Genomic DNA, 22,109 nt, shown 5'->3' with positions numbered 1-22,109 from the left:
TTCCATTTCCAGGCTCTATTTTTTGACAGGCTCGTTTGTCAAAAAACCGAGCACGACTGTGGGCCGGGAAGTCGACTTTACACCTTTACCGCTTGATCATAGACAGTTTGTGTTTTAGCACAGATTTCGGTAAAGAGTAACAATGTTCGTTGATTCGATCAGAGAACAGGAGCGTACCCTGGAGGGAGAAATTGAAGACGAGAAGTTGCTGGATTTCGTCTCCAGTTTTGTGTGAACTGAGGGTGGGAATTACAACACCACCATCTCAATCTCACCTCAGTACAGTATTCTGTTTAGGATAGCAGACCTGTTTGTCCTGGTGGACTGTGCAGAGAGAGCTATTGCCAACTCTGCATAGTGTGCTGATGTCGAATACCGCCGATGTCGTCCATTGTGCGTCAGACTCACAGTGACACCTTGACCGTCAGGGGTATCAGCGAAAGGCTAATCTTTCTCACAGCTGACATCTATCATAGCTCATGTTTCTCTTCAAGTCGTACAAATCTTTCGCCTTTTACTAAAGATTTCCGTGGAGAGAGACAGAATGAGAAAAGACCAATTTTTGCTGTGCTCTGTTCTGCCAGAGCATCTTGCAGTGTTCAAAATAATTCTGCCATTATTCCAGCTTATATTATCAACAGTGTGTAAGGTTCTCTGGAATGGAATTTTGTGATACTCTCACGGCCAGTAGGTTTTGAAGCAGAAACCCCATTTAGGTTTTCTTTCCAGGCTCTTTTTTTTGACAGGCTAGTTTGTCAAAAAACCAAGCACGACTGTGGGCCGGGAAGTCGACTTTACACCTTTACTGCTTGATCATAGACAGTTTGTGTTTTAGCACAGATTTCGGTGAAGAGTAACAATGTTCGTTGATTCGATCAGAGAACAGGAGCGTACCCGGGAGGGAGAAATTGAAGACGAGAATTTGCTGGGTTTCGTCTCCAGTTTTGTGTGAACAGAGGGTGGGAATTACAACGCCACCATCTCAATCTCACCTCAGTACAGTATTCTGCTTAGGATAGCAGACCTGTTTGTCCTGGTGGACTGTGCAGAGAGAGCTATTGCCAACTCTGCATAGTGTGCTGATGTCGAATACCGCCGATGTCGTCCATTGTGCGTCAGACTCACAGTGACACCTTGACCGTCAGGGGTATCAGCGAAAGGCTAATCTTTCTCACAGCTGACCTCTACCATAGCTCATGTTTCTCTTCAAATCGTACAAATCTTTCGCCTTTTACTAAAGATTTCCGTGGAGAGAGACAGAATGAGAAAAGAACAATTTTTGCTGTGCTCTGCTCTGCCAGAGAATCTTTCAGTGTTCAAGATAAATTTACCGTTGTTCCAGCTTATGGTTTCAAAAGTGTGTAAACTTCTCTGGAAAGAAACTTGATAGTACCTCCATGGTCGGTGGATTTTGGAGCATGAACCCCATTTAAATTTTATTTCGGAACCGGGAAGTCAACTTTACACCTTTACCACTTGATCATAGACAGTTTGTGTTTAAGCACAGGTTTTGGTGAAGAGTAACAATGTTCGTTGATACGATCAGAGAACAGGAGCATACCCGGGAGGGAGAAATTGAAGACGAGAAGTTGCTGGATTTCGCCTCCAGTCTTGTGTGAATCTAGGGGTGGGAATTACAACGCCACCATCTCAATCTCACCTCAGTACAATATTCTGCTTAGGATAGCAGACCTGTTTTTCCTGGTGGACTGTTTAGAGAGAGCTATTGCCAACTCTGCATGGAGCGTTGATGTCGAATACCGTTGGTGCCGTCCATTGTGCGTCAGACTCATAGTGACACCTTGACCGTCAGGTGTATCAGCGAAAGGCTAATATTCCCCACAGCTGACATCTGTCATAGCTCGCAACATGTAACACAAACATAAAGTAGCAAAAAAAAGCAAATCAGTTAAACATCGTTTCACAAAAAATGGTTAGTTCACAAAAAGTGCATGACAGGCAATGTACAAATTAGGGCGTTGGTACTCAGAGCCAGGAAAAACTGAAATGAATGAAAAGTGATTGCAAATGTTGGCAAGGAGAAATAAATCACACAAATCGCTTGTCATGAAAAGAAAAGTAAATCCAATCATAAGAAAACACAAATGAGCGTGATGTGAGCCTTAAAGTAAGAATAATTTGAGAGCCACGGTCACGCGTTAACTAAAATATTCAGTTAAGAGTAACTATGTGCATTGATTAAATCGGAGCACCCGATTTTGATCAGAATCATCAGAATCAGAATCATCTGTATTGGCCAAGTATGTAGAACAGACAAGGAATTTGTCTCCGGTATTTTGATACCTGGGAGATCAAACGCAATGACAATCTGTCAGAGGGTTTCAACTCTTTCTGCAAGTCTGTGCCATGCCCAGTCTAAAATATGACATCAAACTCAAATTGGGCATATTTCCCCATTAGTGTGAGAGCAAAAATCCATGAAACCGGGATACAGAAGATGAGGAGTGTGTCCGAGCAGTTGAAGTTGCTGGATTTCGGATCCAGTCTCGTGTAAAGCGTGAGTTGGAATTATACCAGTTTTCATATGTGCTGCCAAAGCTAGCACTGGAATTATACCACTTCAGTCAAATGCAAAAGGATTGTCATACTGTATCAGAGTGGTAAAGTTGCCCAATGACCATGGCTCTCAAATCATTCTCACCTGCGGCTGTCTATTATCCTCAGTCATGCAGCAATTGACCGGAGAGGGCAAAGCAATGACATTGGTCAATGCCCCAAGGAACAAAAGGGATTTTCAGCAACTCGGGTGCACATGAGGCCAATCTGGTGAAGTAAGTGATGCCTGTTATGACAATGAGCGAAGAAAAACGTGCGGCGGGGAGCTTGCTGACAAAACTAAGTCTGCGGCCTTCAAAATTTGGATACGCTTCACGAATTTGCGTGTCATCCTTGCGCAGGGGCCATGCTAATCTTCTCTGTATCGTAATCCAATTTTTCATATGTGCTGCCAAAGCTAGCACAAACATAACCCTGTGCGGCCTTGATTTTAAACCATCTTTGCGAGCAATACCCCTCAGTGGCGGTGGAGACGTTTACCATGGAATCAGGAGTGGGCAACAGCCGGAACCCAAACAAAGGACCCCAAATATGTGTCCAGGACTTCAGTGGAAACTCTCAAGCGTATCCGCACGTCTGTAAGCAAAATCAGCCTCAAAACACGCACAGCTCATGGTGTAGTACGCAAGTCTCTTGCTTGCAAATTCCTTTAACGACACGAGCCCAGCCCTTTTCCGCAGGGTCGAACCAAATCGGCGATCACGCCTTGGCGTCGGCCAGTTCGAATGAGGTTCCTGCTCCTTTTCGCCGACTCCACCACCATCTCATCAGCAAGCTCTATGGAAACCTGACGTTGAACCTTTTCATTTGAGTCAGGTGTGTTGCAACAGTGAGACTTGGAAAACATGCAGGACAGCGGCTCCCCAGGAACTGTTTTGAGACCCCTGTTTTAAAACGTCTGTCAGTGTTGAAGCTAACAAATATGGGGGCGACCATGTCAACGTGCTACTGCAAAATGGCTGAAGGTTTGTTGAGATCATCCTTGAAGACATTTCCTGAACAGTTCAGGTTGGAAGTGAAAACTCAATTTCAGCTAAGTTTACAGGCTCGTTTTTTGTATGCTGAGCATCTAATCACTGCGTAAAAAAAAAACAAGTACGATTCTCCGGGAAGTCAACTGTACACATTACCCTTTGATCATTCAAGTCAAGTCAAGTCAAGTCAACAGTATTTATAGAGCACTTTCAAACAGCCATCGCTGCATACAAAGTGCTGTACATGGAGAGATTTAACATGCACAATAAACAGTAAGACAAATCGGAAACAAAGGCGGTAGAAAGCACCAAGCAGTAAAATCAAGAACAAATCTAAGTCATGCTGAGTCGAACGCCAAAGAATACAAGTGAGTTTTGAGGAGGGCTTTAAAGATGGGCAGCGAGGAGGCTTGCCGAATGTTCAGTGGGAGGTCATTCCAGAGAGACGGACCAGAAACAGACTTTGTGTTGAACCAAAGATGTTAGTGAGGAGTAACAATGTTCGCCGATTCAATCAGAAAACTGCGGCATACCTGGGAGGGAGAAATTGAAGACGAGAAGTTGCTGGATTTCTGCTATAGTCTTGTGTGAACCGAGGGTGGGAATTCCACCGCCACCATCTCAATCTCACCTCAGGATTCTGCTGAGGAGACTCAGTGAGCAGACCCCTTTGTCCTGGTGGACTGTGCAGAGAGAGCTATTGCCAACTCTGCATAGAGTGCTGATGTCGAATACCGCTGGTGTCGTCCATTGTGCATCAGACTCACAGTGACACCTTGGCCGTCAGGGGTATCAGCGAAAGGCTAATCTATCTCACAGCTGACATCTGTCATAGCTCATGTTTCTCTTCAAGTAGTACAAATCTTTCGCCTTTTACTAAAGATTTCCGTGGAGAGAGACAGAATGAGAAAAGAACAATTTTTGCTGCGCTCTGTTCTGCCAGAGCATCTTTCAACGTTCAAAATAATTCTGCCGTTATTCCGATTTATGTTATCAAAAGTGTGTAAGCTTCTCTGGAATGAAACTTCATAATACTCTCACGGCCAGTAGGTTTTGAAGCAGAAACTCCATTTAGGTTCCATTTCCAGGCTCTATTTTTTGACAGGCTCGTTTGTCAAAAAACCGAGCACGACTGTGGGCCGGAAAGTCGACTTTACAGTTTTGTGTGAACTGAGGGTGGGAATTACAACACCACCATCTCAATCTCACCTCAGGATTCTGCTGAGGAGACTCAGAGAGCAGACCCCTTTGTCCTGGTGGACTGTGCAGAGAGATCTATTGCCAACTCTGCATAGTGTGCTGATGTCGAATACCGCCGATGTCGTCCATTGTGCGTCAGACTCACAGTGACACCTTGACCGTCAGGGGTATCAGCGAAAGGCTAATCTTTCTCACAGCTGACATCTATCATAGCTCATGTTTCTCTTCAAGTCGTACAAATCTTTCGCCTTTTACTAAAGATTTCCGTGGAGAGAGACAGAATGAGAAAAGACCAATTTTTGCTGTGCTCTGTTCTGCCAGAGCATCTTGCAGTGTTCAATATAATTCTGCCATTATTCCATCTTATATTATCAACAGTGTGTAAGGTTCTCTGGAATGGAATTTTGTGATACTCTCACGGCCAGTAGGTTTTGAAGCAGAAACCCCATTTAGGTTTTCTTTCCAGGCTCTTTTTTTTGACAGGCTCGTTTGTCAAAAAAACAAGCACGACTGTGGGCCGGGAAGTCGACTTTACACCTTTACTGCTTGATCATAGACAGTTTGTGTTTTAGCACAGATTTCGGTGAAGAGTAACAATGTTCGTTGATTCGATCAGAGAACAGGAGCGTACCCGGGAGGGAGAAATTGAAGACGAGAATTTGCTGGGTTTCGTCTCCAGTTTTGTGTGAACAGAGGGTGGGAATTACAACGCCACCATCTCAATCTCACCTCAGTACAGTATTCTGCTTAGGATAGCAGACCTGTTTGTCCTGGTGGACTGTGCAGAGAAAGCTATTGCCAACTCTGCATAGTGTGCTGATGTCGAATACCGCCGATGTCGTCCATTGTGCGTCAGACTCACAGTGACAGGGGTATCAGCGAAAGGCTAATCTTTCTCACAGCTGACATCTATCAAAGCTCATGTTTCTCTTCATATCGTACAAATCTTTCGCCTTTTACTAAAGAGTTCCGTGGAGAGAGACAGAATGAGAGAAGAACAATTTTTGCTGTGCTCTGCTCTGCCGGAGAATCTTTCGGTGTTCAAGATAAATTTACCGTTGTTCCAGCTTATGGTATCAAAAGTGTGTAAACTTCTCTGGAAAGAAACTTGATAGTACCTCCATGGTCGGTGGATTTTGGAGCATGAACCCCATTTAAATTTTATTTCGGAACAGGGAAGTCAACTTTACACCTTTACCCCTTGATCATAGACAGTTTGTGTTTAAGCACAGGTTTTGGTGAAGAGTAACAATGTTCATTGATACGATCAGAGAACAGGAGCATACCCGGGAGGGAGAAATTGAAGACGAGAAGTTGCTGGATTTCGCCTCCAGTCTTGTGTGAATCTCGGGTGGGAATTTCAACGCTACCATCTCAATCTCACCTCAGTACAATATTCTGCTTAGGATAGCAGACCTGTTTTTCCTGGTGGACTGTTTAGAGAGAGCTATTGCCAACTCTGCATGGAGCGTTGATGTCGAATACCGTTGGTGCCGTCCATTGTGCGTCAGACTCATAGTGACACCTTGACCGTCAGGTGTATCAGCGAAAGGCTAATATTCCCCACAGCTGACATCCGTCATAGCTCGCAACATGTAACACAAACATAAAGTAGCAAAAAAAAGCAAATCAGTTAAACATCGTTTCACAAAAAATGGTTAGTTCACAAAAAGTGCATGACAGGCAATGTACAAATTAGGGCGTTGGTACTCAGAGCCAGGAAAAACTGAAATGAATGAAAAGTGATTGCAAATGTTGGCAAGGAGAAATAAATCACACAAATCGCTTGTCATGAAAAGAAAAGTAAATCCAATCATAAGAAAACACAAATGAGCGTGATGTGAGCCTTAAAGTAAGAATAATTTGAGAGCCACGGTCACGCGTTAACTAAAATATTCAGTTAAGAGTAACTATGTGCATTGATTAAATCGGAGCACCCGATTTTGATCAGAATCATCAGAATCAGAATCATCTGTATTGGCCAAGTATGTAGAACACACAAGGAATTTGTCTCCGGTATTTTGATACCTGGGAGATCAAACCAACGCAATGACAATCTGTCAGAGGGTTTCAACTCTTTCTGCAAGTCTGTGCCATGCCCAGTCTAAAATATGACATCAAACTCAAATTGGGCGTATTTCCCCATTAGTGTGAGAGCAAAAATCCATGAAACCGGGATACAGAAGATGAGGAGTGTGTCCGAGCAGTTGAAGTTGCTGGATTTCGGATCCAGTCTCGTGTAATGCGTGAGTTGGAATTATACCAGTTTTCATATGTGCTGCCAAAGCTAGCATTGGAATTATACCACTTCAGTCAAATGCAAAAGGATTGTCATACTGTATCAGAGTGGTAAAGTTGCCCAATGACCATGGCTCTCAAATCATTCTCACCTGCGGCTGTCTATTATCCTCAGTCATGCAGCAATTGACCGGAGAGGGCAAAGCAATGACATTGGTCAATGCCCCAAGGAACAAAAGGGATTTTCAGCAACTCGGGTGCACATGAGGCCAATCTGGTGAAGTAAGTGATGCCTGTTATGACAATGAGCGAAGAAAAACGTGCGGCGGGGAGCTTGCTGACAAAACTAAGTCTGCGGCCTTCAAAATTTGGATACGCTTCACGAATTTGCGTGTCATCCTTGCGCAGGGGCAATGCTAATCTTCTCTGTATCGTAATCCAATTTTTCATATGTGCTGCCAAAGCTAGCACAAACATAACCCTGTGCGGCCTTGATTTTAAACCATCTTTGCGAGCAATACCCCTCAGTGGCGGTGGAGACGTTTACCATGGAATCAGGAGTGGGCAACAGCCGGAACCCAAACAAAGGACCCCAAATATGTGTCCAGGACTTCAGTGGAAACTCTCAAGCGTATCCGCACGTCTGTAAGCAAAATCAGCCTCAAAACACGCACAGCTCATGGTGTAGTACGCAAGTCTCTTGCTTGCAAATTCCTTTAACGACACGAGCCCAGCCCTTTTCCGCAGGGTCGAACCAAATCGGCGATCACGCCTTGGCGTCGGCCAGTTCGAATGAGGTTCCTGCTCCTTTTCGCCGACTCCACCACCATCTCATCAGCAAGCTCTATGGAAACCTGACGTTGAACCTTTTCATTTGAGTCAGGTGTGTTGCAACAGTGAGACTTGGAAAACATGCAGGACAGCGGCTCCCCAGGAACTGTTTTGAGACCCCTGTTTTAAAACGTCTGTCAGTGTTGAAGCTAACAAATATGGGGGCGACCATGTCAACGTGCTACTGCAAAATGGCTGAAGGTTTGTTGAGATCATCCTTGAAGACATTTCCTGAACAGTTCAGGTTGGAAGTGAAAACTCAATTTCAGCTAAGTTTCCAGGCTCGTTTTTTGTATGCTGAGCATCTAATCACTGCGTTAAAAAAAACCAAGTACGATTCTCCGGGAAGTCACTGTACACATTACCCTTTGATCATTCAAGTCAAGTCAAGTCAACAGTATTTATAGAGCACTTTCAAACAGCCATCGCTGCATACAAAGTGCTGTACATGGAGAGATTTAACATGCACAATAAACAGTAAGACAAATCGGTAATAAAGGCGGTAGAAAGCACCAAGCAGTAAAATCAAGAACAAATCTAAGTCATGCTGAGTCGAACGCCAAAGAATACAAGTGAGTTTTGAGGAGGGCTTTAAAGATGGGCAGCGAAGAGGCTTGCCGAATGTTCAGTGGGAGGTCATTCCAGAGAGAGGGACCAGAAACAGACTTTGTGTTGAACCAAAGATGTTAGTGAGGAGTAACAATGTTCGCCGATTCAATCAGAAAACTGAGGCATACCTGGGAGGGAGAAATTGAAGACGAGAAGTTGCTGGATTTCTGCTATAGTCTTGTGTGAACCGAGGGTGGGAATTCCACCGCCACCATCTCAATCTCCCCTCAGGATTCTGCTGAGGAGACTCAGTGAGCAGACCCCTTTGTCCTGGTGGACTGTGCAGAGAGAGCTATTGCCAACTCTGCATAGAGTGCTGATGTCGAATACCGCTGGTGTCGTCCATTGTGCATCAGACTCACAGTGACACCTTGGCCGTCAGGGGTATCAGCGAAAGGCTAATCTATCTCACAGCTGACATCTGTCATAGCTCATGTTTCTCTTCAAGTAGTACAAATCTTTCGCCTTTTACTAAAGATTTCCGTTGAGAGAGACAGAATGAGAAAAGAACAATTTTTGCTGCGCTCTGTTCTGCCAGAGCATCTTTCAATGTTCAAAATAATTCTGCCGTTATTCCGATTTATGTTATCAAAAGTGTGTAAGCTTCTCTGGAATGAAACTTCATAATACTCTCACGGCCAGTAGGTTTTGAAGCAGAAACTCCATTTAGGTTCCATTTCCAGGCTCTATTTTTTGACAGGCTCGTTTGTCAAAAAACCGAGCACGACTGTGGGCCGGGAAGTCGACTTTACACCTTTACCGCTTGATCATAGACAGTTTGTGTTTTAGCACAGATTTCGGTAAAGAGTAACAATGTTCGTTGATTCGATCAGAGAACAGGAGCGTACCCTGGAGGGAGAAATTGAAGATGAGAAGTTGCTGGATTTCATCTCCAGTTTTGTGTGAACTGAGGGTGGGAATTACAACGCCACCATCTCAATCTCACCTCAGGATTCTGCTGAGGAGACTCAGAGAGCAGACCCCTTTGTCCTGGTGGACTGTGCAGAGAGATCTATTGCCAACTCTGCATAGTGTGCTGATGTCGAATACCGCCGATGTCGTCCATTGTGCGTCAGACTCACAGTGACACCTTGACCGTCAGGGGTATCAGCGAAAGGCTAATCTTTCTCACAGCTGACATCTATCATAGCTCATGTTTCTCTTCAAGTCGTACAAATCTTTCGCCTTTTACTAAAGATTTCCGTGGAGAGAGACAGAATGAGAAAAGACCAATTTTTGCTGTGCTCTGTTCTGCCAGAGCATCTTGCAGTGTTCAAAATAATTCTGCCATTATTCCAGCTTATATTATCAACAGTGTGTAAGCTTCTCTGGAATGGAATTTTGTGATACTCTCACGGCCAGTAGGTTTTGAAGCAGAAACCCCGTTTAGGTCTTCTTTCCAGGCTCTTTTTTTTGACAGGCTCGTTTGTCAAAAAACCAAGCACGACTGTGGGCCGGGAAGTCGACTTTACACCTTTACTGCTTGATCATAGACAGTTTGTGTTTTAGCACAGATTTCGGTGAAGAGTAACAATGTTCGTTGATTCGATCAGAGAACAGGAGCGTACCCGGGAGGGAGAAATTGAAGACGAGAATTTGCTGGGTTTCGTCTCCAGTTTTGTGTGAACAGAGGGTGGGAATTACAACGCCACCATCTCAATCTCACCTCAGTACAATATTCTGCTTAGGATAGCAGACCTGTTTTTCCTGGTGGACTGTTTAGAGAGAGCTATTGCCAACTCTGCATGGAGCGTTGATGTCGAATACCGTTGGTGCCGTCCATTGTGCGTCAGACTCATAGTGACACCTTGACCGTCAGGTGTATCAGCGAAAGGCTAATATTCCCCACAGCTGACCTCTACCATAGCTCATGTTTCTCTTCAAATCGTACAAATCTTTCGCCTTTTACTAAAGATTTCCGTGGAGAGAGACAGAATGAGAAAAGAACAATTTTTGCTGTGCTCTGTTCTGCCAGAGCATCTTTCAGTGTTCAAAATAGTTCTGCCGTTATTCCGATTTATGTTATCAAAAGTGTGTAAGCTTCTCTGGAATGAAACTTCATAATACTCTCACGGCCAGTAGGTTTTGAAGCAGAAACCCCATTTAGTAGTGATGGGTCCAGCGACACCGATGCATTGACACATGCGCCGGGCTCACAGAGCAAACCACGTGTCGATGCATTGACACATGCGCCGGGCTCACAGAGCAAACCACGTGTCGATGCATGTGCCTGCTTAATTATGTCACGTGATTGACACGTGAACTGCATTGACACAGTCCAGGCTTCTAATTGACACACCGGCTGCGTTGACACAGTCCAGGCTGCTAATTGACACATCGACTGTGTTGACACAGTCCAGGCTGCTAATTGACACATCGGCTGCGTTGACACAGTCCAGGCTGCTAATTGACACGTGAACTGCACCGGTGCAGTTTAGACTGCATCGGCTGCTTGGCACAGTACAGGCTGCGCCACTTAGTCCAGGGGGCGTCGACTCAGTGCAGAGGGCATTGACGCAGCAAAAGCCCGCCGCACAGTGTTTATAAGGAAGTGGGTTTGGCGACACAATGCCACTTGCCGAAACAAGCCAGACCTCACTCACGCTCGCTTGTCGAAGTTCGTGTCAGTGCAGACTTCGTGTTCGTGCCTTGCCTTCCTTGCCGATTATGGAGCAGAGACGCAAATCATCCACCGTGTGGGACCATTTTGATGTCCCGGAGAATAAGGTATTATTTATTTATTCAAATCGCCTTATATCGCCGAGAGCCTCTCGGCGAGAGGCACTCGCCGAGTGCCTCTCAGATTATTGACATGTGTTGTACCATTCTAATCCGAATACATTTCAAGGTAACTCTTAGTTACTTCTTATTCACATTTCATTACAGGTGAAATGTCGAATTTGCCGGGTCGAATTGTCATACACCAACAGAAGCACCTCCACCATGCTGAGGCATGAGAATGAAGTTCGCGATACACCCAGTATTACGCCAGGTATACAAACGTTCACTCATCTTTTCACGGTTGCTATGTTGATGATTTAATTGACAATCAGTAATTATTATTGGTTGACTCTCCACTCCATGTTTGACAATCAAGGTTCCAGGAAGCAGCTGTACTGGAAGGACCAACACACTTCTTTCCCAAACCTCTCCCACCTCGCAAAGGAGTTCCTTTTGTACGCCAGCCTCATCCGTCCCTTGTGAGCGTGTGTTCTCCACAGCAGGAGAAATCGCTTGTAAAAGACGCAACAGGCTGAAGTTTAAAACATTGGAGCATCTTATTTTTCTCAATAAAAATTTGTGAAATAAAAGCCCACAAGCATCCTCATTCAAATGATCTTCACATTATTTGAACACATTGAATGTTGCAAAATGAATGCATGGATGTGAATGATATTGTACACTTCATCATCAAATCGATGAATGACCTTATGAAAATGTTTTGGAACAGTTGTAGATGCAAAACCGTACTGGCAGCTACATAATAGATAATAAAAGAAATATCCCAAACCATAGGGATCCTCCCAAAAACTAAGGATGTGCTGAATAAGAGATCCTTGTACACATACTTTTATTACTTCCATATTTGACCTATTGTGTGGGAATATGGGGAAATGCCAGTAAAACTGTTTTAAAACTACAATACAAAGCAATCGGAACAATCACTGGTTCCAAATGGACCCACAAATCCACTGTTTATCAAATTAAACAATGAAATCTCATGACCTGATTGACTTTAAAATCGCCCAATTAATGTACAAAGCACACAATAACCTTTGCCAAAAGATCCAGAAGCTTTTTAAAATTTGAGAAAGTTGTCATAATTTAGGGGGTACTAATCTATACAAAATCCAAAACACTAAACGAACATCACACAAAGGAGTGTATCTGTAATAGGTGTAAATCTGTAGAATGATTCAGAAACGGACCAGTAAAATGAGGAACTCTCTTGCTGAGATTAAAAATGAATTCGAGAGTAGTACAAGACAACTACACAAATCAGAATTAAGATGATAAATTCGATACACTCATGAAATATAGCAATACATCAGAAATACATTGATGAGATTATTTAATATATTAATGAAATGTAGCATCCATTATGAATATGAGAAAATCGACATATACTTGTGCTCCAATGAGTATGTACTGTATATACAAACCTAATGTAAAAATGTATTAGTACAGCATACATAAGGGTAAAAGCATTTGTTGATATTTAGACTTTCTTTCCTATTTAGAAAAATGATCAATTCATATATAGGAAGGGGTAGGACTCGGGGTAGGTTTTTTGCTTCTTTCTACTCCTCTGAACACATATTTGTGATGATGACTATTTTCTTTTCCTTTTTTTATATCTTACCTTCACCTTTTGCCAATTTATTACCGAATTGTATATTTTATATGTTCAATATACAAAACAATTTATCAGTCAGTTCAGTCTGTTAAGTGGGTTGGCTGCAGGGATCTTGAAGGTCCAGCAGGTGGCAGTGGTCAGTGACACAGTATCAGCACAGTATCAACACAATGTGTCAGTGTGTCGACACGCCTCATGAGGCCTCATGGACCCATCACTACCATTTAGGTTTTCTTTCCAGGCTCTTTTTTTTGACAGGCTCGTTTGTCAAAAAACCAAGCACGACTGTGGGCCGGGAAGTCGACTTTACACCTTTACTGCTTGATCATAGACAGTTTGTGTTTTAGCACAGATTTCGGTGAAGAGTAACAATGTTCGTTGATTCGATCAGAGAACAGGAGCGTACCCGGGAGGGAGAAATTGAAGACGAGAATTTGCTGGGTTTCGTCTCCAGTTTTGTGTGAACAGAGGGTGGGAATTACAACGCCACCATCTCAATCTCACCTCAGTACAGCATTCTGCTTAGGATAGCAGACCTGTTTGTCCTGGTGGACTGTGCAGAGAGAGCTATTGCCAACTCTGCATAGTGTGCTGATGTCGAATACCGCCGATGTCGTCCATTGTGCGTCAGACTCACAGTGACACCTTGACCGTCAGGGGTATCAGCGAAAGGCTAATCTTTCTCACAGCTGACATCTATCATAGCTCATGTTTCTCTTCAAATCGTACAAATCTTTCGCCTTTTACTAAAGATTTCCGTGGAGAGAGACAGAATGAGAAAAGAACAATTTTTGCTGTGCTCTGCTCTGCCGGAGAATCTTTCAGTGTTCAAGATAAATTTACCGTTGTTCCAGCTTATGGTTTCAAAAGTGTGTGAACTTCTCTGGAAATAAACTTGATAGTACCTCCATGGTCGGTGGATTTTGGAGCATGAACCCCATTTAAATTTTATTTCGGAACCGGGAAGAAAAACTTGCGGCGCGGAGCTTGTTTACAAAACTAAATCTGCGGACTTCAAAATTTGGATCTGCTTTATGAATTTGCGTGTCATGCTTGGGGCAGGGGCCATGCTAATCTTCTCTGTATCATAATCCAATTTTTCATATGTGCTGCCAGAACTAGCACAAATAGATCAACCTGTGGGCTTCATTTTAAAGCATGTTTGAGAAAAAGTGGCGGTGGAGACCTTTGCCATGGAATCGTGGGTGAGCAGCGGCCGGATTCCAGACAAATCCCAAAAATTAGGAATCTGGACTCTAGTCTTGTGTGAAGCGTGGGTTGGAATTCCACCGCTGCCATCTAAATGACACCTCAGGATTCTTCTGAGGAGACACTGATAAAAGACACCTTTGATGGTTGACTGTATAGGGAGAGCTTAGCATGGCCCCTGCGCAAGGATGACACGCAATTTCGTGAAGCGGATCCAAATTTTTGAATTTTTGCCTGCCTGCCTGCCTCCCTGCCTGTCTGTCTGCCTGTCTACCTGCCCTGCAAATGCCCTGCCCGGGTCCTGCCCTGCCTTGCCTTCCTGCGCATCTATAATTGAATGTATGTACAGCAGGGGTGCCCAAACTTTTTTCACCGAAGATCTACTTTTCGATCAACCAACCTCACACGATCGACCCGTTACCACACACGTGTGCAAAAACATGCACGTACATACGTAAGCCATGATGAGCAATAGCCTGACGCTGAGGCATGCGATGCACTTAGGCAGCCTGTTAACAATCGTAGCTCACACGTACCATTTAGAAATGCTTCTCTCGGCCCTCCAGATTTCTATTGTTTGCCCGTCCCCTCTGTGTATTGTACAAAACAAACTCTAAATGAGAATAATGATAACAATAAAAGATATAGCGCAACAACTCTGATCACAAGCTGTAGCTGTAGACTGCTGAGCGCTAACAACTTCCGGTGAGGCATTACACGTCACCGTAGGTTAAAGATGACCTGCACAAATGTTTGGGGGGGTTCCTCTAACACCCCTCGGATTGACTGATGTAAAGTATACAGATATGAATATTTGTGTGACAATAACTGTTTTTTCACAATCAGGTCCTCTGTGAGTAGAGACGATTATTATCCATGGTCATGTTACACATCTTTGGTCTACTGTACAGTTTCACCGAGGTTCTGAGTTACTTGGGTGCTTGTTTGCTTGTTTGTTTGTTTGTTTGTTTGTTTGTTTGTTTGTTTTGATCTATGTTATTTGGGTAGACTGCAATTGGTTGGCAGAAAATGGATTTATGGATGGATGGATGATACTTGTTAAGGTAGATGTGTTTGTTTCTGAATTTGATCACCACAATCAAGGCCGGATTTGGATCTGAGGATATCTGATTCCATGCGTTTGTTTTCATTTATACAGCCATGACACATAACCAAATTGGGCAAAATGGGAATAAGGATATTGGAATTGTGTTACTTGACCCATGTAATGTGAACGCAGCCTCCGTGTCACTGCTGTGACTGACTGATAATAAGTACATGGTGTACCCCACCGTTCATCCAAAATCAGCTTGGATTGAATCTATTTTACCTCATGATAATTCCACCATAAATTGCGCAGGTAATGGATGTTTTGGCGGATTTGCTCCGGTACTAGATTTCAATCTAATTGAGACCCTGCAACAGCACTTACAGCCTTGCATGACTAACTGTCATCTACTGTACTTGGTAAACATTGGTCGAAATTCACACTTCAGCAGCATGCAGTACAGTTCACAAAGACAGCAGGTGAAAATAAATAAAGGAATACATATATACATACATAAATCTAGCTTTATAGATACAAATTCGACAATGAGAAGCACATTTTAAAATGCTCTCTATATCTGTCCGAATAATATTTTGGTTAATGTATAAATATCTGACTATTGGGTAAGATTGGATTACATTTGTTCTATTGGAATTTATCTTTAGTACGTGTACCAGGGTGAAATATTTTCACAATTATCCATTACAGCTGATGTTACAGGAATTTATCCTGGTTGCGTGAAATGAGCCCCCCCCCCACCCACCTCTCCATCCCAGCACGATGCACGCGACAAACTGAAGCTTGTTGTCTAATGTGGTACTGCCCTCATGTGGCTCTGAATATATTCAATTAAAAACGTACCTATTCCAAGATGTCAGCTTTGAAATGGATATGATTTATGAAGTTGAAATGAAATGTGATGTTTATTACATTAAATTGGTCATGCATTAAAACACGTACAGTATATGAATAATTTATGCAAAACTAACATTTGTTATGAACACAATAGAATAATAAACCACTGCTCTCTACAGGTGATCACAGAGAACCTTTTTAGATTCATAAATCCCTCTGATGTTATTTGGCCAGTTTTTGTTCTGTTCTGCCCCAGACAAGAAAAGGGGGGAAAAAAGACAACATTGGCAACTATCTATTTAGTGCTTATAGGATACACTTTTAATTTACACAAGAATAAATTTTAGACTGACATTTTCAAATCACTCTACAAAAAATGCCCAAGACAAAAAAAAGACAGTTTTGAAGACAACATATCATTGCCAAGGTCTGTGGATTAAAAAAAATCAATATGTTTAATTTTGTGGTATGTGTCTTTGCCTCAACTACTCTCCTTGATCAGGTTTCATCCAAACTGAAAGACCTGCAGAGACACCAAAGAATAAGTTTAAGACATAACATTTTTGGCAGAACTACAAATTTCAAATATGCAACTATTATATGCTTCACCTGATAACTGAATTGTCATTGTGGATTTGTCTTTTTTTGTTGCTGCTTGTAGCGGCAACTTACTATCCTTTTGTCGCTACGTCAGCAGGGCATGTAGGTTTTTGACTCGTGCTTTTCTTCGACGGGCTTTTCCTTTCCACGGCGACGACAAGGAATACACTAGGCCGCCATCGTTGATCCAAAAAAAATGAATCGCTTTATTTTCTTGAACACAAATTAAGGCTTTATCAAATGGATTAATAAAACTTCTACAATACACTTAAACGAAATACGAAATCAATACGGTAGCGTGCGTCACATACAGTCCAGTCCACAACTAGCAAAACACTATGGAAGTTAGCGCACGCAGCATCAAGGAAACTACTATATTTAATGCAGCCGCAACATTCAAATCTTATGTTTGGAAATACTACGGCTTCGAAAAGAAAGACGGAAAGATTGATAAAAGCTCCGTAATTTGCAAAGAATGTCGCACTACGAAGCCATACAACGGCAGCACCACAAATATGCAGACCACTTAAAACGATGGCACCACGTCACCGACAAGTTTCCCGCCCCCTCCCCGCGCCTCCCCGTCCAGTTCCTCGTTGGACACCGGAGAAACTCTTGGCAAACCAGGTCAGGATCAGAAAAAAAAAATCGCCTCTTATTTTGGGGCTCCCCTTGCAGCTCACTGTGACCGCGCAAGGAAAAACTATATATGGATGACTCTTTTGGACATTTCATTTTGACACTCAGTGAGAGTGGTCTGTGTACGCTACAATACACACAGCAGATTTGAGGCTGTGACTGCCACATTGTTTCAATTGTATTTTTTTTCTGTCCTATGGAGATGGATATTTCATATAAGACACTCAGTGAGTAGTCTGTTTGTGTTTACACTACAGCAACAGCTGTGAGTCTCAGGTGCCAAATTGTTTACATTTTCTTTGCACAAAACCCAATTGTGAAAGGGCTTAAATAAGCTGTTTTACACGTTCTACTGTTTATAAGGAATAAAGTGGTCTACTTTTTGCAATACCATACAGAATTCCAACTTTTTTTCTTTGCGTATTTGCATCATGTTTAATTGCACAATATGACAACAAATTGCACTGTATTGTATCGGATCGCATTGATTTGAACTAAATGTGTATCGTGTCGTATCACATCGTGAAGACGGTGAAACATCTCGCATCGTGTCGCCAGAAAATTCCATGTACCGTTTAAGTATCGCATCGCTGGTAGTGCATCGAGATGTGTATCGAATCGTCCTCAGTGCTGAGATTCACATCCCTAGTCTGTAGAGACTCTGGAGATGGGGCGACTATTTATCATCCACTGCTTGGTGGTGTAGTATTGAACTGAGAATTTTCCTCAGTGTCCTTATCTGCCTTTCCCATATTCCTCCAAAATGGGAAGCGTAAGGAGGGTTGAATATCCATGTGATGCCCTTTTGCAACATGACACTTTGAATCATTGTGTTGTCTAAGGACTGCACTGCTTCTCGGAGTTCCCTTTCAGCACTGACAAAGTTTTTTCCATTGTCAGAACGTATCAACTCGACTTGTCCTCTTCTTGCTATGAAACCTGTGTAGCGCATGAATGCAGGAATCTGTGTCTAATGAATGTGCCACTTCGATGTGTACAGCTCTCACTGTCAAGCAAGTAAAAATTACACCGTATCTTTTCACCATGGCCCTACCTCCCCTGATTTCAAATGGACCCAAGTAGTCCACACCAACACTTGTGAAAGGTGGTTCCTCTGGTGTAAGTCTCTCACTGGGAAGGTCCGCCATGAGCTGACTTTCTGGTTTTCTATGGTGACGTCTGCAGGTTACACACCGGTAGAGTACTTTCCTGACAGCTGCATGGGATTTCAATATCCAATACTTCTGCTGAACCTCTGCCAAAACATGATTTCTACCACTCTGTCCAAGCTTTTCATGAACAGATTTAAGGATAAGAGTGGTGATGTGCAAATCACTGGCCAAAATTACAGGATGCTTTGATTCCTCTTGCATCGATGCTTCGTTCAATCTGCCACCCACTCTAAGAACGCCATCTTGGAAAACTGGTGACAGCCGGTAGAGAGAGCTATCCTTGAAACAAGCTCCAAGCATAGCAATTTCTTTGGGGAACCTGGCTGCTTGACTGAAGCGTAGAACTGCCCTTTCAGCTTCTTCCATGTCACCTACAGAGAGGGGTTTTGTGTGAAACTTTGCCTTGAAGTCTCTCATTTGTTTTTCAACCCTTTGACTGTCTACATTTTCTTCTTCAGAAGATTTCAATTCCTTTCCTTTTGAAGAGAAGAGTTTCAGTATTTGTTTCAATCCAAGGATCCATGTAACTGCTCGCTTTAGTTGATACCAGCTTGAGTAATGGTGAATGAGTTGATGTGTCACGTTAATGCTTTCCTCTGCAGCAAATGCATATACTGATACTTCTTTCACCTCAGGATCGTTAATGATAGCTTGGTGAACATTGTCTGGCACTGCTGGCCACTCAGACTCCGGCTTTGATATGAAGTCTGGACCCATGATCCATGTCTCTGCCTTGAGAAAGGCATCAATCGTCAGCCCTCTCGAAGCGTAGTCTGCTGGGTTGGCAGATGTGTTCACATATCTCCACTGTGATGTTTCTGTTGTGTCTCTAATTGTAGCTACTCGATTGGCGACAAATATACGATATCTCGAAGTTTCATTGTTAAGGTACTGGAGGACTGATGTGCTGTCCGTCCAAAAGATAGAGTCTGTCAAGTTAATGTCCAACTCAGCTCTTATCATCTTATCCATTCTTGCTGCTACAACTGCAGCAGTCAGTTCAAGTCGGGGAATAGTCACTGGCTTCAAAGGTGTAACTCTAGCCATTCCCATGATGAAGGCGCAGTGAGTCTGGTTCTGACAGTTTCAGGTAGCTGGCAACACCATACCCTTTCTCGCTGGCGTCTGCAAAATGGTGAAGCCGTGCTGAAGTAATTTCTCCAAAGTTGGCTGGTTTAATGCATCTTTTTACTTCAAAAGGTGGTTAAGTGGTCTAAGGTCATCACCCACTGTTGCCACTGCATAGCCAGTGCCTCTGGAATGTCATTGTCCCATGCATGCTTTGTCCTACATAGTTCCTGCAGAATGTGCTTCACTGGGAGGATAAGTGGAGCGAAGATACCAAGCGGATCATAAATAGTGCTGACCATTGAAAGCACTCCTCTTCTTGTGAGTGGCTTGCTTTGTATGCAGACCCTGAACTGCAATGTATCTGCCTCCACACACCACTGGACTCCTAAAGCTCTTTCGATTGGCAAACAATCATTCTCCAGATCCAGCATCTTGACTTTATCGGCTCTTTCCTCCTCATTTACTGATGCGAGCACGCTTCTGCTATTGGAAACCCACTTTGTGAGTTTGAAGCCACCAGCAGCACACATAGCCTCTAGGTCTTGTATGAGAGCAATTGCCTGTATCTCAGTGCCAACAGATTTTAGACAATCATCTACATAAAAGTTTCTCAAAATGGTGTTGGCAGCTGTTGAGCTGAAATGTGCTTGATTGTCTTCTGCACACTTTCTTAATGCATAACTCGCACAACTTGGCGACGAGGTTGCGCCAAAAATGTGGACGACCATGCTGTATTTTTTCAACTGCTGAGTGAGTTCTCCCTGCGGCCACCACAGAAACCTCAACACATCAGCATCTTCCTGGGGAACTTTGACCTGATTAAACATACCTTCAATGCCAGTCATGAAGGCTATTGGTTCCTGCCTGAATCTTGTTAGCACTCCTATGAGAGAGCTTGTCAAGTCAGGCCCTTGCAATAAAGATTAATTTAGGGAGGTGCCTCGATATGTGGCAGCACAATCAAAAACCACCCGTAACTTATGCTTTGTTGGGTGGTAAACCCCATGATGTGGGATGTACCACGTCCTCTTGTCACTTTTACAATCTTCTTCTGTAGGAACCTCCTGAGCATAGCCATTCGTCAGCGTTTGTGCCATGAATTTAGAGTAATCCTGATGAAGCTGCGGGTTCTTCATCAGTTTCCGTTTCAAACATTCTGCTCTCTGTACTACAAAGACACGATTATCTGGGAAAATGATGTCTTTGTTCTTAAAAGGCAGGCCAATGCTGTAATGGCCGTCAACCATCTTCACTGAATTTGATACAGAGTCCATGAACCGTTTGTCTTCAAATGACATTTCCAATTTTTCAGCCATATCATGTTCTGGGAAGTCCAACTTTACTTGACGCCCAGTGAGCTCCTCTAATGTTGTCACTGAGATTCTGTTTACTGATACTCGTGGCCACTCAAAACTCCCCCCACTGGCATTTTCTTCCTTCAGAGGACCATTGATAGTCCACCCTAGGAGAGTCTTGACTGCATATGGCCCATTCCCATCACTGTTTATGACTTTCCACGGCTCAAGTGCCTTTGGTAAGTTTGTTCCGATTAACAAACCTATTTCTCCATCAATTCTTTTCAGTTGAACATCTCTTAAGTATGGCCATCGATCCACATCACTTTGTTGTGGGATGTTCTCTTTTCTAACTGGGATTTTAGACTGTGTAAAAACCTTTGGAAGCTTGATAAAGTTATCTTCATCCACAGCACTGACTTCAAGTCCCATGACGACATTGGTACTGACAATCCCTTCATTTCCCATGGCTCGAAGCAAGATATTTGTCTTTTTTCCTGTTGTCATAAGCTTCCTCATTAGCTCCTCTGTACAGAAGGTTCCAGTGCTTCCTGGGTCGAGAAACGCATATGCTTCAACTGTTTTGTTGCTCCTCAAACACCTGACTTTCACTGGAACGATTGACAGGGCACAGCTGCTTCTCCGGCCCCAGTACAACCACAAGTTTCATTGTCGGTGGAAGCTGAACTTTTGACATTTTGTTGGGTTATCTGGCTCTCCTCCGCAGAGAAGGCAGACTCCTCTCGATCAAAATGCAGGATGGTGGGACGCTTTTGAGAAGATGTTTGACAGATATGTTTTTTCTTACAGCCTTTACTTAAATGTCCCTGTTTTAAGCATCCAAAACACAGGCCTTTAGACTTCAGAAAATCAAGCCTTTCTATGTTTGGCTTTTGCTTGATTATTCTACAACAATCCAAGGTGTGTCCTTTCTTTTGGCAAAATACACATTGCTTTTCAATTCTATCGGCGGATGTGTTCCCTTTTTCCTGCTCGGGTGGGCTCGTGACAGATGTGACATCAGTAGCAAAAACACTTTTCTTTTCCTTGTACCTTTTATCATTCTCCCTTTTTTCCTTTTCATGCTTTTGTTTTGGTGAGGCAGGTTCTTGTATGTTGCCAAACAACGGATAGGAAGCAATTTTTGCCTGTTTGTCCACAAAATGTACCACATCTGTGAACCTGACTTTCTTTCCTGACTTTTCCTCAATGTCACATGCGACTCCTCTCCATTTTTACTTTATCTTAAACTAGCTGGTTCGCCGCCCTCCGGGCCGTTCATCAGCTAGTTCCTGCGGAAGGCTGGTAAGGTGGGCCTTCGGCCCACAAAAGTGTTGTTGCTTGGTTCAACTTTTTGTTCATCTTCATTGCTTATCGCGAAAATAAAGAGATGTTTAGCTCTACTAAATAACTAACAATTTTATTGCAATGCTT

The 22,109-nt window shown here is 43.2% G+C and overlaps 12 non-coding genes and 1 pseudogene across 12 annotated transcripts; 10 read left to right on the top strand and 3 right to left on the bottom strand.

The window, feature by feature from the left end:
• Positions 1-474: 474 nt before the first annotated feature.
• Positions 475-588, top strand: LOC127616877 (U5 spliceosomal RNA). The gene has a single exon (XR_007967229.1). It is a non-coding gene; the product is annotated as a U5 spliceosomal RNA (small nuclear RNA).
• Positions 589-1,191: 603 nt separating this feature from the next.
• Positions 1,192-1,305, top strand: LOC127616897 (U5 spliceosomal RNA). Its single transcript, XR_007967235.1, has one exon. It is a non-coding gene; the product is annotated as a U5 spliceosomal RNA (small nuclear RNA).
• Positions 1,306-2,873: 1,568 nt separating this feature from the next.
• On the bottom strand, positions 2,874-2,981 carry LOC127616974 (U6 spliceosomal RNA). The gene has a single exon (XR_007967255.1). It is a non-coding gene; the product is annotated as a U6 spliceosomal RNA (small nuclear RNA).
• A 1,403-nt stretch (positions 2,982-4,384) lies between these two features.
• LOC127616920 (U5 spliceosomal RNA) lies at positions 4,385-4,498 on the top strand. The gene has a single exon (XR_007967240.1). It is a non-coding gene; the product is annotated as a U5 spliceosomal RNA (small nuclear RNA).
• A 464-nt stretch (positions 4,499-4,962) lies between these two features.
• Positions 4,963-5,076, top strand: LOC127616871 (U5 spliceosomal RNA). Its single transcript, XR_007967228.1, has one exon. It is a non-coding gene; the product is annotated as a U5 spliceosomal RNA (small nuclear RNA).
• Positions 5,077-5,667: 591 nt separating this feature from the next.
• LOC127616950 (U5 spliceosomal RNA) lies at positions 5,668-5,781 on the top strand. The gene has a single exon (XR_007967248.1). It is a non-coding gene; the product is annotated as a U5 spliceosomal RNA (small nuclear RNA).
• Positions 5,782-7,352: 1,571 nt separating this feature from the next.
• Positions 7,353-7,460, bottom strand: LOC127617002 (U6 spliceosomal RNA). The gene has a single exon (XR_007967264.1). It is a non-coding gene; the product is annotated as a U6 spliceosomal RNA (small nuclear RNA).
• A 1,397-nt stretch (positions 7,461-8,857) lies between these two features.
• LOC127616970 (U5 spliceosomal RNA) lies at positions 8,858-8,971 on the top strand. The gene has a single exon (XR_007967254.1). It is a non-coding gene; the product is annotated as a U5 spliceosomal RNA (small nuclear RNA).
• Positions 8,972-9,577: 606 nt separating this feature from the next.
• Positions 9,578-9,691, top strand: LOC127616866 (U5 spliceosomal RNA). The gene has a single exon (XR_007967227.1). It is a non-coding gene; the product is annotated as a U5 spliceosomal RNA (small nuclear RNA).
• Positions 9,692-10,294: 603 nt separating this feature from the next.
• Positions 10,295-10,408, top strand: LOC127616858 (U5 spliceosomal RNA). Its single transcript, XR_007967225.1, has one exon. It is a non-coding gene; the product is annotated as a U5 spliceosomal RNA (small nuclear RNA).
• Positions 10,409-13,489: 3,081 nt separating this feature from the next.
• On the top strand, positions 13,490-13,603 carry LOC127616913 (U5 spliceosomal RNA). Its single transcript, XR_007967238.1, has one exon. It is a non-coding gene; the product is annotated as a U5 spliceosomal RNA (small nuclear RNA).
• Positions 13,604-13,802: 199 nt separating this feature from the next.
• On the bottom strand, positions 13,803-13,911 carry LOC127617018 (U6 spliceosomal RNA). Its single transcript, XR_007958793.1, has one exon. It is a non-coding gene; the product is annotated as a U6 spliceosomal RNA (small nuclear RNA).
• Positions 13,912-14,149: 238 nt separating this feature from the next.
• On the top strand, positions 14,150-14,218 carry LOC127587600 (uncharacterized; annotated as a pseudogene).
• The last annotated feature ends 7,891 nt before the right edge of the window (positions 14,219-22,109 follow it).

Source organism: Hippocampus zosterae, chromosome 1 (genome assembly GCF_025434085.1).
Source record: "Hippocampus zosterae strain Florida chromosome 1, ASM2543408v3, whole genome shotgun sequence".
In the NCBI taxonomy this organism is placed as follows: domain Eukaryota; kingdom Metazoa; phylum Chordata; class Actinopteri; order Syngnathiformes; family Syngnathidae; genus Hippocampus; species Hippocampus zosterae.
This window is presented reverse-complemented; position numbering and strand designations above follow the sequence as displayed.